This window comes from Eumetopias jubatus, unplaced genomic scaffold (assembly GCF_037043125.1).
Source record: "Eumetopias jubatus isolate StellerSeaLion01/CBP00866 unplaced genomic scaffold, mEumJub1_p1.0 scaffold_23, whole genome shotgun sequence".
Taxonomy (NCBI): Eukaryota; Metazoa; Chordata; class Mammalia; order Carnivora; family Otariidae; genus Eumetopias; species Eumetopias jubatus.
The window spans coordinates 2,455,276-2,471,774 of record NW_028274829.1 but is presented as its reverse complement, the minus strand read 5'-3'; the positions used below and the strand labels follow the sequence as shown (position 1 = coordinate 2,471,774).

At 39.4% G+C, this 16,499-nt stretch overlaps 1 protein-coding gene across 3 annotated transcripts in view; it reads right to left on the bottom strand.

Moving 5' to 3' along the window:
- Positions 1-7,142, bottom strand: part of LOC148162091 (ubiquitin carboxyl-terminal hydrolase 9X-like) — a 150,086-nt gene extending 142,944 nt beyond the window's left edge. For 2 of the 3 annotated variants that reach the window (XM_088020346.1, XM_088020347.1), the window contains exon 1: positions 6,783-7,141. The gene's annotated coding sequence lies outside the window, so the exon portion shown is untranslated. Of the gene's footprint in view, positions 1-6,782 lie in introns of all 3 variants that reach the window. The other variant, XM_088020348.1, reaches the window with a different exon arrangement.
- Positions 7,143-16,499: the final 9,357 nt, after the last annotated feature.

Here is a 16,499-nt window from a genome sequence, read left to right as displayed (position 1 = left end):
ACAATTTCAATGCTTTATTAAACTCCTAAATTATTCCTAAAGCCAATATATAAAAAGAATCCTGTTCTACTGTACTTCACACCTATATTGTACAGGAGAATACTAATGTTCAGAATGAAATTTTTTTTTAAGATTTTATTTATTTATTTAAGAGAGAAAGAAAGAGAGCATGAGCGGGAGACGGTCAGAGGGAGAAGCAAACTCCCCGCTGAGAGGGAGGCAGACGCAGGGCTTGATCCCAGGACTCCAGGATCATGACCTGAGAAGCAGGTAGCAGCTTAACCAACTGAGCCACCCAGGTGCCCCAGAATGAATCTTTTTTAAAAAACTATTTTAAAATGAAAAGAATTGGGGAAATTCCACTAGTTTAATACCGTAACACCTTTACTGAGGCAAGATAAAGAATGACAGAAAATCAAAGCTAGGAAAATTAGCTGGTCCTACTCCAAATGACTTTGTAAAAGGTTCTGGAGAAAAGCAGTATTTTTATTTTTTACATTCATATATGTTAAGTGCTTAGGATACTAACTGGTACATGGCAAATGCCCAACAAATATTTGTTGCAAGAGTGAAAAAGGAAACATGCCACAAGAATAGAAAGGATAATTAGAGTAGAAACTCCAAGTGATGAAAAACAAATATAATCAAATTATGCTTGTAAGTGTAATCCCAGTTCCTCATCTACCGCATTAAAATCCTATTCACAGTATCTGTGAGTTTGGGTGTGAGATTTTTGACCCCACTACTAACACTAAACACTCAAAAGAAGATAACTGCTGCCTAATGGCAAAGTAACAAAATTCCTAAATGGTCTCAGGTCTCCCCTATTCCTAAACTACACTACTAATATAATGACACATCAGGATCACCTGAGAAGTTTTCTTTTTTAAATATTTAGGTCTCTTCCAAGAAACAAAATCTTCCAGAATCTACTCTAGAAGTGAGGCCCAGTTAATTATTTTTCAGTAAACCCCACAAGTAATTCTGAGAAGAAAACCACAATTATACAGTGACTTTGAGGGCAGAATAAAAATAAGGGCTTGCTACCAAATAAATATCTATGAATGTATGTGTACATACATGCATATACTGCATATGTAAGTTTAATAAAGCAGAGGACTAGCACACAGAGCACAGAACTAGCACACCCATATTTAGAAATATCTGCATTAAGATTTTCCATCAAATTGCTTTTCATATCTTGCTCATTGAAAGGATTTTATAATGATCACTTTATTTCAAAAGGAAAATAAAAATAGGAAGTCTGATTCAAAGCCACAAAACAGAGCAAGCACTATTAACTTTCGTGGCGTCTTTTTTTTTACTTATAATATTAAGGTTTATTATAGTAGTTGTATTTTCCCTATTACATACGAAAGAGATCTACGAACAGTGTTCTGCCACATTAAGAACCCCTCAATAGATTCTATACTATGAACTTTTTCTCTTTGTGAAGAGAATTTAATTTACCATATTGAACTAAGGAAAAAAGTTAGAAACAAGACAATATCTATTATTTCTATTTCAATAATTCCATAAACACTGTAAACTCTCTCTGTCTTTCATACACAGATCCACAAATGCTAACTTAATTTTGAAAAGCTTTTGTTGAAGGGCACCTCGGTGGCTCAGTTAGTCCGCTGCCTTAAGGTCAAGTTAGGATCTCAGGGTCCTGGGATCAAGCCCCATATCAGGCTTCCTGTTCAGAGGGGAGTCTGCTTCTCCTTCTACCCCTCCCCTTATTATGCTCTATCAAATAAATAAAATCTTAAAAAAAAGAAAAGAAAAGAAAAACTTTGGAAAACCAATCTTAAACACTAAATGAAACTTCAAACTCTTAAGCTGAGATAATGTAATTTCACATCAAGCCAAACAGTCTTTTATGGATAATTTAAGTAAATAATAGGAATATAAATACCTCAGTTTTGCATCTTTTAGTAGTAGTATGTCATTCAAACATTTTTAAAGAATAAACCCACAAAAAGAAAAAAAAAATGCCCTGCATATATTGGGAGGCAAATGAAAGGAAAACTTATTCAATGTACCTTAACATTTGTGGCTAATCATTTCTCATACAGAGTATTTAAATAATCTTTAAAACAAAATTACAAACCAAAAATTTTAATCAGAACTAAGCCTCTTCTGATATGTAAAGCTAGTCAAGTTTCAACGTTTAAAAATATGAAAGCAAATAATCAGTGATTTATCGTACCATGTTGGCAACCTAGCTGTACTTACCACTAGTTGCGCCTCTTACACCTCAATTTTCACATCTGTAGAAATAAGAGTATCTACATAACATGATACACATAGAATGTTAACACACTGCAAACATAACTGAAACTCAAATGACAACTTTGGCTTTAATACAATTATCAATTAAAAAGTTGTGTTCTGGGGTGCATAGCTGGCTCAGTGTAGGTAGACAGCATACGACTTGGTATCAGGGTTTTAAGTTTGAGGCCTATGTTGAGCATAGACGCTACTTAAATATAAAATCTCAAAAAGAAGGTAATGGTTGCATTTATCTTGAAAGATCTATAACTGCATGCTTAGAAACAATAACATGGTAATTTTTAACCACAAAGATTTTAAAGCTCACTTATCTAGACTTTGTACTAGACAAATTAAATAGGTGGAATGAAAGCACAAGGAACCTTCAGTACCAGTATTATTCCAAAAGTTCTTCAAGTGACTGTAATGTGCTATCAGGCTTGAGAAAAAAACTCTGCATTAACCCTTTCCCAAGTATTAATGTCAGGCTCTGTCCAAATAATAACAATGAGGTAACAACTCTTCAGAGAAAAAAATGAAAGCTAAAAACCTATTTCTTGGGGCACCTGGATGGCTCAGATGGTTAAGCCATCTGCCTTCTTCTCAGGTCATGATCTCCAGGTCCTGGAATCAAGACACATGTCGGCCTCCCCGCGCAGCAGGGAGTCTGCTTTTCCCTCTCCCCCTGCCTGTGCTCTATTTTTCTCAAAAAAAAATGAATAAATAAAATCTTTAAAAAAATAAATAAAAATAAAAACCTGTTTTTCAGGCACTGAACGAAAGAAAAACCAAAAATTTATTTCTCAAGGACTGCAGTAAAGAAAAATAAGTTAAAAGTAAAAATGTGATGAAGGTTAACAGGACAATGTTAATATCATAATGGCTGCACAAAAATGTAATTATACTTAATAATGCTGACCTACATACTTAAAAAAGGTTAAGATGGTTAATTTACATGCATTTTATCACAATTAAAAAAATTCAAGAGTTACTCTCCTTTGGAATAAAAACAATTGCTTCCAATTGCTAATAGAAGCATAAACATAGCTCAACAGCAGAGAACTGACAGTCCAGAAATGAACCCTTAATTATAAGCCCCTTTAAATACATCAACTGTTTTTCTTTCTTTCTTTCTTTTTTTTTGGGGGGGGGCTCCTGGGATCATGACCTGAGCTGAAGGCAGACGCTTAACAACTGAGCCACCCAGGCGCCCCCATCAAATGTTTTTCAACAACGGAATCAAGACTTTTCACTGGAAAGAAGTCTTTTCAACAAACCATAGTGACACAATTGGATATCCACCTGCAAAAGATGAATTTAGATCTCTAATTCTCACGGTACATAAAAGTTAAAAATGAACTGCACACCAAAATTTAAGTACTTTAAATATAAAATGCTTAGAGGAAAATATAAGTGAATCTTAGTGACCTACAGTTATGCAAGGATTTCTTAGGAAAACTAGAAGTAGAAGCGACTAAAATTTTAAAAATAAACAATTTCATCAAAATTAAAAATTTTCTGTACTTCAAAGATGCCATTGAGAAAATGAAGAGATAAGACTAAGAGAAAATATTACAAATCATAGGTCAGGTAAGAGATATAACCTTAACAGAGAACAAGTAGATATTAATTTAAAAAATGGTCAGTCTGAACAGACATTTCTCCAAAGATTTACAAACAGCCAACAGCCTAGTCATAGGCAAATGCAAATTAAAACTACAACAAGGTACACTGCACACCCACTAGGATGGGTATAACCAAAAGTCAGAATGCAGAGAACTAGAAAACTCATAAACTGCTGGTAGGAATGTAAAATGGTAATACTACTTGGGAAATGATTTGGCATATTCTTAAGCTATACATAAATTTACAGTACAATCCATCAATTTTGTTCATAGGCATCTAACACAAAAACACTGCTCACATACCAAGATTTACAAATTAATGTTCCTACAGCTTTAGCTCCATATTAAATAGATCCACAACAGAGTATAAATGAATCTCAAAAACAATGCCTAGGTAAAAGAAGTCAGATACAAAAACTACATATTGTATGATCTCATTTACCTGAAACAGCCAAGATAGGCAAATCTACAGTGATAGAAAGACTGAAATTGCCTGGGACTAGAGCAGAAGGGAGTAAAATGAATGCAAATGATCAGGAGGAACTGAAATGATGGAAATATCAAGAAACTGAACTGGATACTGTTTCATAATTCTAAATGCAATAAAAAGTGTTAACTGTACACATAAAGAGGAGTAAGTTTTATGGTATATAAAAATTATACCTCAAAAAAACTACCTGATAACGATAAGGTAAACCGTCTTTCCACTTTGTAAGTACATATCCTTTAATGGACACATCAAAACAAGAAAAATTCCTTACTGAAGTTAAGTGTCTTTAATCCAGCTTAAACAAAGGATGGTTTGCACATTGAAATGCTGAAACAAATGCAAAAATATTAGAAAACTAAGAAAATGAGCATTTGTCCAGCTAAGAAACAACTAGTTAAATTTTTTGACAAACATCAGTATCAGTAACCATAAGCTTCATTACAAATACCTCATCAAAGAAGAAATCTGGAAATATCCACCAAATGTTTCTTGTGTATATACCTAAAATGCATTTCAAAATCCCAGGGAAAAAAGACGCATAGTAAATACTATTTGACTATTTCTATTTAGTTAATATAGTTTAAGGTAAAAAGTTACTTGTTTAGAATTCTCAAATGTAATGTACTGCTATTTAATGGCTACAGAAATCACCTCTAAGTTAGATCAGGTATTATGAGAGCAAACGAATAAAAGAAAATAAACACTAAAACAAAATGTTAAACATTTATGTAAAAATTATATAGGAAAAGGTAGGAAAAATAGTTAAAATCTAAAAATATTATCTTTAAGCCAGTGAAATAAGACATTTTTAAGTGAAACACTAATTTGAAGTACTTCAGGCTTTCCTTCCCAGTGGATCAATAAAATTTTCAATGTTAAAACCACAAGGAGTTTTTGAATTGAGAAAACTAATGCTGATCCCTTTGTAAACATGTCTTTAAACTTTTTAGTTCTGTGTAGGCAAAAAAGATAGTTGGTTAAATTAGCAGAGCAAGGAAAATGCAAGAATTTAACATCTGTTTTAAGTTAGTCCAAAAATATATGGTTTAAGATTATCACCCTAGCCTACAATTAAGTAGTTCTTTCTTATTTATGATGTAATCTATAGTGGTAAATTCCAAGAAAATCTCTATTTTATGTTTCCTAATCAAAGCATTTCAAATTCTTTTTTAAAAGCGTAAATATATAAATCTTATGTAGATTTGAAAGATGTAGTGTTTCCTGGTAAGAAAATACTACAAAGTATCCTCCTTAAAAAATAAAACATGAATATTTAAGCCACGTCTACAACCTGCTAACTTAAGTTCAGGAACTATCTTAAGAAATTATTCACGCGTAAACACCTGTGGGAGAACTGCCTAATGGAAAATTGGAGTAGCGTAATAAAGGAAATTCACAAAATAACATAAATGAATGCTCTTATTTGTAAGTGTCGTAAACTGTAGTTTCCACACAATTCCTATGTGGTCCATAACCACAAATTAACATTTTATAATGAAAAAATACGTATGTGAAATTTAATGCTTCACATTACGAGATTTTACTACTAACAAACTAAAAAACGGTGTTTCTATAGTACAGTGAAAAATAAGTAAGAGCTAATGTGGAATCGATTTCTTCATTAAAACATCTTTAATGTCCCTTAGCTATCGGAACCTTGGGGAAGTAGAAGACAAAAAACTGTTCTACACTCTCTGGTTACTTCGGGATGTAGACAAACGTCAGCTCTGATATAGCCGAGAATTTGTGCCCTGGCTAACTCTAAATCACTGCAACCTCAGTGACAGCATTTAGTGTCAAGTGCAACGAAGAGACCCGCGTAGGATCCTCTGAGGGCTGTACTGCAAGTGCACAAACCTGGAGCGCTTAGCTCCTGAGTACAAACAGGAGTCTACCGGAGAGGGGAGGGACAGAGCCGTCAGCCATTTTCCCTTACAGTCCAAAATATGGACATGTTCCTAGAGAGCCGGCTCCGCACCCATTACCGCCCTGCGCAACTGCCCAGTCCACCCCGGTGCGGAAAATGAAGGATCTAGTAAACCTCGCATCTGGGTAGAAAAGGGAAGAAATACTCACAAACCCCTAGTCCTCCTGCCCTTTCTCAGATTCTGCTGTGGGTCCAGGAAGGAGCGGGCCGCTACTCACTGCTAGACACCGGTGACTTTTACCCCAAAACCACAGTAATGCAAAGGCGGGAGGCAGTGCCAATACTCTTCTAAGTCTAGCCAAAAAACAAAACAAATCCCAACCCACCCCCCGAACAAAAAACAAATCCACAAACAGTACAATAGAAACAAAAAAACCCCTGCGACAGCCCGGCTTGGGACGTCGGCCGTCAGAAAAAAAGGCCCTGCACCAAGTCCGCCCTCCTCCGCACGCGGTGGTCTTCTCACCTCTCTTTTTTCCTGGGGCAGGGTCCCTCGCTGAGCTTAGATAGGGTCCAGGTAGTGCGATTCTCCTGAGTCACCTCTTCTTACTCCTCCCGCAGCGGTGGCCTTGATCGCCGTTCTGGGCCTGGTCTCTTCACTGCGACTCAGTCTTAATTCCCGAAGCCCACACTAACACCAGGCGCTGAGGCGCCCGCCTCCCGTGTGGGAGAGGCGGCAGCGGGGACAACTCGGGAAAAGCCTAGTAGCTGTTTGAGGCTGAAAGGGGCCGGGCTCAACAGAGCCCCTAAAGGGCGGGGTGCGGGGAGGTTGGGGCTCAAGCAGTCGCCTAGGCCAGTCCTCTTCAATATGGCGGATCCGCCGAACCAAAAAAAAAAAAAAAAAAACCCACAAACCGTTGGGCCAGGCAACTGCACAGGCGCAGACTCCCACCAACCCCAGCGCCACCTAGAGCCTCGATGACCCCCCCCGACCTTTCCAAGCCCCGCCCCTCCACTCTCCCCCTACTCTGGCCGGCCCTCGTGTCCCTCAGCGGTTCAGAGTTTCTCCCTCTGTCCCCCCCACCGTTTTTTTCCTCCTTCCACCGGAAGTGGGAAGGAGTCCGTGCGCAAATCCGGAAATGAGTCTTGTTTGAGAAGTCTAGATCCCGAAACACTGCGATACGGGCGGGGAATACCCCACAGTAAAGGCAGTCCTCCGAACATTCGTTGTTGTACCACCTTCACTAGGGGCTCCGACAGGAACCGTCTTTGACCGTCTTCGGTTCTTCAATGTTTTAGGGAAAGAGCTAGGTCGAGCACAAGCTACAATAAAGAAAAAGGGGGATATTGAGTCTGGGAATCTGCTCGCACAATGAGAGGCCTGAACGGGTAAGGCAGCAACGCCGGAAGGGTAACTACGTATTTGAAGGAAAGGATTAAGGGACGCAGTACCGGCGGTTTGACAATTTCACTTGCATCGCTGGGTGTCGTTGCATTATGAATCTGGCCAACCAAGGAACCCGGATGAAAACGTCACCGGACCTCAATTTTTACGCAATGGAGAGAAGAGAATTGGACCTGAATAAAGAGGTGCTGAGACTGCGCCCTGACTTACTTGCTGTATGAGGTGGATCAAGGCACAACTTTGCGCCCCACCTCTTTCCAACTCCATGCCTTGCCAGACAGCAATCCTGTTCTGATGCCCTTGCCTGAGGGCGGAGAGCTAGGAAGTGGCGATTTTATAGGATCGAGTGGACAGGGACACCTGTCCAGGTAAATAAGAGGAAAGCCCATTGGTTATCTTATACGGGATATATTGAACTGACCACGTGGATTTTGTCCTTTATTAATGTATTTCCTTAACTAATTTTCATATGTATATATATGCATGTTACTGGATTCGCTTTGTATTATTTGTTCCTCTTTTGTGGCCACTACCCCCGTCTCTATCCATGGAAGATTGCAGATTTGCTACCAATGGACGGGTCATTAATAGTTATTACCCTAATCAAGTATTCAGAACACATCTCCAAATGATTTTTTGCAAAGAAAAATATTTGCCGAGTATATTAATTGCCCAAGATCATCAAATAGAAAGTGAAAAATGTAAGTCTAGTCCCTAGCAAAGTGCGATTTGTGCTCCAAACCTGCCCTGCATGTGATAAGAGTAAGCAAAAGATTATCAGATCCTTATTTTTGTCTCCTGCTTGTTGCCTTCCTTTCTCTTAGAAGAATCTTGTTAGGTGATATTTAGACCTAAGCCTTTTTTTTTAAATTTTTAGTAAATTGTTTTCTGAAATATACATACACGCTGTGAAGTTCACAGCTCATTTGTTAGGAAGTAAACACGTGTATGTAAACCACTAAAGATTTGACTTTCCCTTACTTAAAACTACTAGATTAGTATGTTACTATTTAGTGGATCCTGATAGAAGATACAAGTTTTAGCAGAAAACACCAAGTATTTTATTACTCAATTTCAGTCGATTGAAAAAGATTGTAAATTTTTACCGAAGTAATGTGGATAAAGCTCCTGACACTTCAGAATTTCTTGATATAGATTTCTCTCTGTCCCTGTATCCACCCCATTTCAGAGATAATATTCTAAACTTCTTGTTTGAGCTAGGTCTATCCTGTTGCTCAAATCTGAATAACTTTAGCTAACTGTGGAGCAAGAGGGTCAGCATCATGTTTGCAGGGTCTCTCTGCTTCCTAAAATCCATGGAAGTGATGTGAAACAGTATTTATGGATGTCACATATGCAGTATTTGCATCACACCTGAGGCACACTGAACTTGGGAATTCCTTTACTTTTATACTTTTATAAGCAAGCTTGTTCTTTGTGTGTTGGGGATGGGAAGGGATAGTGCCTTATCTCTTAGGGTTACTAAGAAATGGGCAAATGATGTAGATGAAGGCATTGCATTGTTGGCATATCCAGGAAAGCAAATGAGGAATGCAAGTTCAATGGAGGACTGTCTTTCCCCGCCCCAAAAAACCATGCCTCAAAAACAAATCTTTCCAGTCATTGTTCACCCCAACCCCTGAAATAACTATCCTGACTTCCATGAGCATAGATTACTTTTACCTGCATTAGAACTTTATAGCATTATTTAAATATACCAAAGATATGTAAATAATTACTACTGATAGACATTTGAATCATTTGCAGATTGGAACTTCTATGAATCAACTTACTGTCCATGTCTTTTCAGGGATCTATATCATTGTTTTGATTAGGCATTAAGCAAATTCCTGGATTTTCTGTGTGTATGTTCATCTTTAATAAATACAGCCAAATAGTTTCCCATTGTAATTGTGCTTATTTGAATCATACATTTTCCATTTTCTTTATGTCAAAAGCAGCCAAACATTGACACTTTCCATACGGTTTCATCTTTACTCCCATTAACAATCCCACATAGCTTTATGAAATCAAATTGAGTACACTAACAACTCTTCTTCCTGTGTCAGTGGGCTATCCACGAACACCTGGACTTTAAGATGGGTCTGGAATAGGGGCGCTTGGGTGGCTCAGTGGGTCGAGCGTCCAACTCTTGATTTTGGCTCTGATCATGATGTTAGGGTCATGAGATCAAGCAGGCTTCCTGTTCAGCAGGGAGCCTGCTTGAAATTCTCTCTCCATCTCCTACTGCTACTGTCCCACCACCACTCTTACACACACTCTATCTCTCTCTCAAATCAGTCAATCAATCTTTTAAAAAAGAAAGAGATGGGCCTGGAATATACAGCTTTTCAATTTTGACATCTACTCAATTAAGGCCATACTAAAAGAAAATTCCTGAGTTAAGGATGCCTGGGTGGCTCAGTCAGTTAAGCATCTGCCTTCGGCTAAAGTCATGACCACAGGCTCCTGGGTAGAGCCCTGCATTGGGCTCCCTGCTCAGCAAGGGGTCTGCTTCTCCCTCTGCCTGCCACTCCCCGCTGCCTGTGCTCACTTGCTCATTCTCTCTCTGGCAAAAAAACAAACAAAAAAACAAATAAAAACAAAACAAAAAAAACCTCAGTTAAAATAATAAATGACAAATGTCATTTATAAGTTCATAAATCCATTAAATTCATGGATACAGTCCCAAGATGTTCTTCCCATTTCTCTCGTTTTGGTTTCTTTTCAGTAACTCCTGCCTTTTAGCATTATTTATACTGTCTTATGTCCTGATTTTATCTTATTAGGGTAAAACTATTATTACACTAAAATTCCAACCAAAATTTCCCACTGCACAGTTTTTTCTCCAGAAATGCTTGTTAACTATTCTTATCAATGGGGCGCCTGGGTGGCTCAGTTGTTAAGCATCTGCCTTTGGCTCAGGTCATGATCCCAGGGTCCTGGGATTGAGCCCCATATTGGGCTCCCTGCTCAGCGGGAAGCCTGCTTCTCCCTCTCTCACTCCCCCTGCTTGTGTTCCCTCTCTCGCTGTCTCTCTCTGTCAAGTAAATAAATAAAATCTTTTTTTAAAAAAAGTATTCTTATCACTTATTAGGAAATTATCATAAAAATAGGCAGAAGGAAGCACTTTCAAAATAGTGTCATCAGAAGCTGCACAGACCCTCTACCCACAAATAAACCATACTGGTGAAATTTAAGTTTCTTTCAAGAGTCATGAATACAGAACTTTAGTTACCCAACAATATCATTGCATGCTATACATTATTTTTTAAAAAAATATTTTATTCATGTATTAGATAGAGAAAGAGAGCACAAGTGAGGGGATGAGGAGGGGCAGAGGGAGAGGGAGAAGCAGACTCCCCACCGAGCAGGAAGCCCCACATGAGGCTTGATCCCAGGACCCTGAGATCATGACCTGAGCTGAAGGCAGATACTTAACTGACAGAGCCACCCAAGAAAGAATGTTAGGGCCTGAATCTTGAGACATCTTTGGTGCAAAAGGTGATTTTATTGAAGCTCAGGGACAGGACCCGTGGTCAGAAAGAGATGCACCGGGGTCATGAGGAGTGGTCCATTATATACTTTCAAGTTGGGAGGGGGTTAGGGATAGCGTAAGTCTCTGAGGAATTTTGGAAGCAAGGTTTCCAGGACCTTGAGGAGGCTAGCTATTGTTGGGAAAAGGTCATTTATTACCATCTAATAAAACCTTAATCATGAGACCCTTCAGATGTGTATCAGTGGGCCACATGCTTGGGGGATGATTGCCAACACATATCTTGGGGGGTTTAGAGATAAAGGAAGTTTCCAAAGGAATGCTTATATGTTAAAGTAGACTTACAGGATCCTGAGGGCCAGGCTAAGGTTGCCTCTGGCCCTTAGGAAAGTGTTAACGACGAGGCAGCTGAGTTCTTGGGGAACATCACTCTGCCTGTTTCAAGGACTTGTCAGTGGGCTCTAGGTAGTAAGGAAATTTAATAGTTTTTCTTCTGCCTTTATTTCCCACATCAAAGGCAGACGCTTAAGCAACTGAGCCACCCAGGTACCCCCATGTCATACATCATTGAAAACGATTGCAACTTAGCTCACCTCCAAATTTTCTTTCAAAGTAATGTGCATGAAGCTCCTAACACTTCAGAGTTATTTGATACAGACATCTTTTTTTTCCAAGATTTTATTTATTTATTTGATGAAGACATAGAGAGCACAAGTAGGCAGAGTGACAGATAGAGGGAGAGGGAGAAGCAGGCTCTCCACTGAGCATGGAGCCCGACATGGGGCTCGATCCTAGGACCCTGGGATCATGACCTGGGCCAAAGGCAGATGCTTAATGGACTGAGCCACCCAGGAGCCCTGATACAGATTTCTTCTCTGTTCTTATTTCCACCCCATTTCAGAGATCATATTCTAAACTTCCTTTCTGAAGTAGGTCTATGCTGTTACTCAAATTTGAGTAAGTGCACCAACTTTGTGGAGTTGTAGTCATTAGCTTTTAGATTTTCAAAGTGCTTCAACTATTTTATCCTTCATTAAGTAGCACTGTTACCTTTTAAAATGTAAATCAGATCATGTCACACATTCCAGCTGTCACCATAATAATATACAACTTCTGTAGGAAACCTATGATGTCTTTGTTGATCTAAGCCCCTTATTTAAGATAACTCCACCCAGTCTCTTAAGTTGTATAAACCTTTGCTTACTCTGAGTTCTTTGAAGGTTCTCAGAGCCTTTGACCCTAAGACTACTCCTTCCATTTGAGATTTCGCACTAATATTTTATTTGTAGTAGGTCCTTGTTATAACTGAAGTATCCATCAGCTCAATCATTGCTTTTTCAAAGGCTTTTCCCTGACCATCATATCTGAAGTGCCCCATAATCACTCTCTTCTACCATCAGTTTTTAAAAAATCCCTTTTATCATCCAAACTTACATGAATGATTTACTGATTTACCATTTATTACATATACCCACTATGTGCCACTAAAATATAAACTCATAAGTACAGAAAACTTGTTCTATAATATGTATTGTCAGCAACTGTTGAGTCTGAAATCTTACCCTCCCTTCAGGCTATGAAATGAGCTTATCACTGCTTCATGGCTTCTGCTGAAAAGGTGAGATTCCTGGGTCAGAAATGACATAATTTATTACTCAGAACAGACAGCAAAATCTTCATGTTCGCTTTAGTTTCCTCTTGCTCTCCAAGTTTTGTAGATTTTTTTTTTAAGATTTTATTTATTTAGGGCACCTGGGTGGCTCAGTTGGTTAAGCGACTCCCTTCGGCTCAGGTCATGATCCTGGAGTCCCGGGATCGAGTCTCGCATCGGACTCCCTGCTCAGTGGGGAGTCTGCTTCTCCCTCTGACCCTCCCCCCTCTCATGTGCTCTCTCTTTCTCTCATTCTCGTTCTCTCAAATAAATAAATAAAATCTTTTTTTAAAAGATTTTATTTATTTATTTGACAGAGAGAGAGATAGCAAGAGAGTGAACACAAGCAGGGGCAGTGAGAGAGGGAGAAGCAGGTTTCCTGCTGAGCAGGGAGCCCGATGCAGCGCTTGATCCCAGGACCCTGGGATCATGACCTGAGCCAAAGGCAGATGCTTAACGACTGAGCCACCCAGGCACCCCCAAGTTTCATAGGTATTAATATGGAGAAGCCCACGTGATTATTGTTTTATTCCACATGTGTGGATGGAACACGAAGCTTAGGAAGCCCAAATCATATGACCGTGTACCATCAATTAAAAAAAAAAAAGTATTGCAGGTACCCAGAAAGAGGCAGGACTCCAACCAAAATTTGGGACATAGGGAATATGAAAAGCTTTATTCCTTGCATGTGGATCTTTTGCAAGAGTAGGGAAGTCTTCTGGAATTAATCCCAAATGTCTAGTGGGAACAAAAAAAAAAAAACCCAGACACTTGCTTGGGATTTTATTGTGGTTAGAGAGTATAACAAGTAGGGACTGCATGCTTTGAGTCTCATGCTGCTATCAAAGGAAAGCACAGAGACTTTGCCATCATAAGCCCAGATATAGACATAAAGGATAGATGAGGCTTTAAACTATCAACAGTCAAAAATTATGAAACAGAGTTGTGCAGAAAGGGTTAACTCAATAGCCTTAGGTTGCTCAAACTTGCCATTCCAAAGAAAGGTCTATCTTTAGATGCCTGGCCCTTGAAAGATAAACTCTGAAACTTTGGAATACGCTCCCTGATAAAGTGTTTTTGTATTGTTTAGGCTAACATTGTTACTTATGGAAAATGTCTGGTTTTTCATCCATGAGACTCTAGATACATCAGATTGACCTCTGGGGGACTAGAGACTGAACAGCTGTCAGGTATATGGGCAATCCATGCCTGCATAACGAACCTCAAAAACAACCCTGGACATCAAGACTTAGGTGACCCCCCTCTGTTTGGCAACTGTTGAAAAGAAAACCACAGGACCAAAACAGAGTCACTTATGCTAAGCCAAGTCATCAAAGAGGGGCTTTACTGCAGTTTTAACTGGTCAAAATCCTTGAGTTGCTTCCATCTTTCAGCCATTGTCTGCTATGAACAAATATATACAAATATTCATTTGAGTCCTTGCTTTCAATTTGTAAGGGTATATACCCAGAAATGGAATTAATGGATCATATGGTAGTGTTACATGTTTAATTATTTGAAGAACTGCCATACTATTTTGCATGGTGCTGCACTATTTTACATTTCCACTAGCAATGCACAAGTGTTTCATTTTGCCCACATCCTTGCCAACACACTAATTTTTTTTAAAGATTTTATTTATTTATTTGAGAGAGAGAGAGAATGAGAGAGAGAGAGCACGAGAGGGAAGAGGGTCAGAGGGAGAAGCAGACTCCCCGCTGAGCAGGGAGCCCGATGCGGGACTCGATCCCGGGACTCCAGGATCATGACCTGAGCCGAAGGCAGTCGCTCAACCAACTGAGCCACCCAGGCGCCCAACACACTAATTTTTCAAAAAAAAAATTTATTATTTGTTTGTCAGAGAGAGAACAAGCAGGGAGAGATTGGCAGGGGGAGAGGGAGAAGCAGACTCCCCCGGAGCAGGGAGCCCGACGCGGGGCTCCATCCGGGACCCTTTTATTTTTTCTTAAGATTTTATTTATTTATTTGAGACAGAGAGAGTGCAAGCTGGCGAGAGAGGCAGATCTACAACTTTAAGAGGGAGAAGGAGAAACTGACTCCCTGCTGAGCAGAGACCTGAAGGCAGGGCTCCATCCCAGGATCCTGAGATCATGACCTGAGCCAAAGGCAGATGCTCAACCCACTGAGCCCGAATGTGTGTGTGTGTTTGTGTGTTTTAATAATAGTTATCCTAACAGGTGGGAAGTATTATCTCATTGTGGTTTGGGTTTTCATTTCACAAATTTTGACTGATGCTCAGCACATTTTAATGTGCTTATTGACTATTTCAGTATCTTTCTTGGAAAATGTCTATTCAAATACTTAACCTGGTATGCCTGGGTGGTTCAGTGGGTTAAAGGGTCCTATTCTTGGTTTCTGCTCAGGTCATGATCTCAGGGTCATGGATCAAGCCTGCATCAGGCTCCACACTGATCAGGAAGTATGCATGAGATTTTCTCCCTCTGCCCCTCCCTCGCCTCTCTCTCTTTAAAAAGGAAAAAACAAATTTAAAAAACAAAACAAACAAGCAAACAAAAACCAGTACTTAACCCATCTTGAAGTGAGTTTTTATTGCTACTGTTGTTGAGTTGTACAGTTCTACATATATCCTGGATACTACTTACCCCCTCAAGAGTATGTAACTTGCACATATTTTTTTTCAGTTGCATGAGTTACCCTTTCATTTTGCTGATAGTGTCCTTGGATGCACAAAAATTTTAAATTTTAAGGTAGTCTGATATGAACTTTTTTCTTTTGTGCATGCACTTTTACTGCTATAAGAAATCATTGAGAGTCACATCAACATCATGATGGCATAAGGCATCTTTCATTTTGACCCCCTCAACAACAAAAATTTGGCATTCATCCATGAACAAAAGTGCCTCTGTGGGATGTATAGGATCTAGTACCATATACCAAGGTACCCGGGAAGAGTATTGGGTATTAGGCACGCAGATCTTAGTCCTAGCTACTAGTACTCAGAACCAGCTGTGAATCAGTTCTAGTCCCTCTTGCCCACAATGTGGAAGCACCTGGACAACACTGATGTGGTCGGTCCTGATGGACAAGAGAGCCTCTGTAGAAGTCCAGGTTTCTGTAAGAGACGTTCCAGTGGGGGAAAGAGTTTGGATGCATTGGAGTGAGTAGGTAAAATTACCTACATCACCATTCCCACAAGGTGACATAGCTTAGGAAATTGTGATTTCTCTGGTAGAAGAACGGGAGAGTAGCTAAATAAGTACCCAGATTCCCTAGCTATGTGGAACCCTGGCAAAAATCTCGTTTCTCTCTCAAAACATCCAGAGTATCAAATAAGGTCCTCCACTGTACTGAGGGAGCAAATACAAGGAACAGCAATTAAGATTCTCAGAGGATATTAAAAGGACACATACCTACCATCTCTGCAGCCAGCTCCCTGTGTTTGCTTTATGGGTTATATGAACTTTGGTAGGTGTGTTCACTTGCAGAAAGCAGCTGATGAGGGGCAGACCGGGGAGAAACCACAAAGTTGAGTTATAGTGCCACCCTTGGGAGAACAAAAGAGGCTATCAGCAGCTGACCTGGTGTACTGTATGACTGAGAGAAGATCTACAAGTTTAAGAATACTGCCACGAGTAAGAAGAATGAGGCAGTTGTGCTAATACAAGTTTTGAGAAACTTTAGAATCTCTAGCAGTACTGACAGAAGGTGT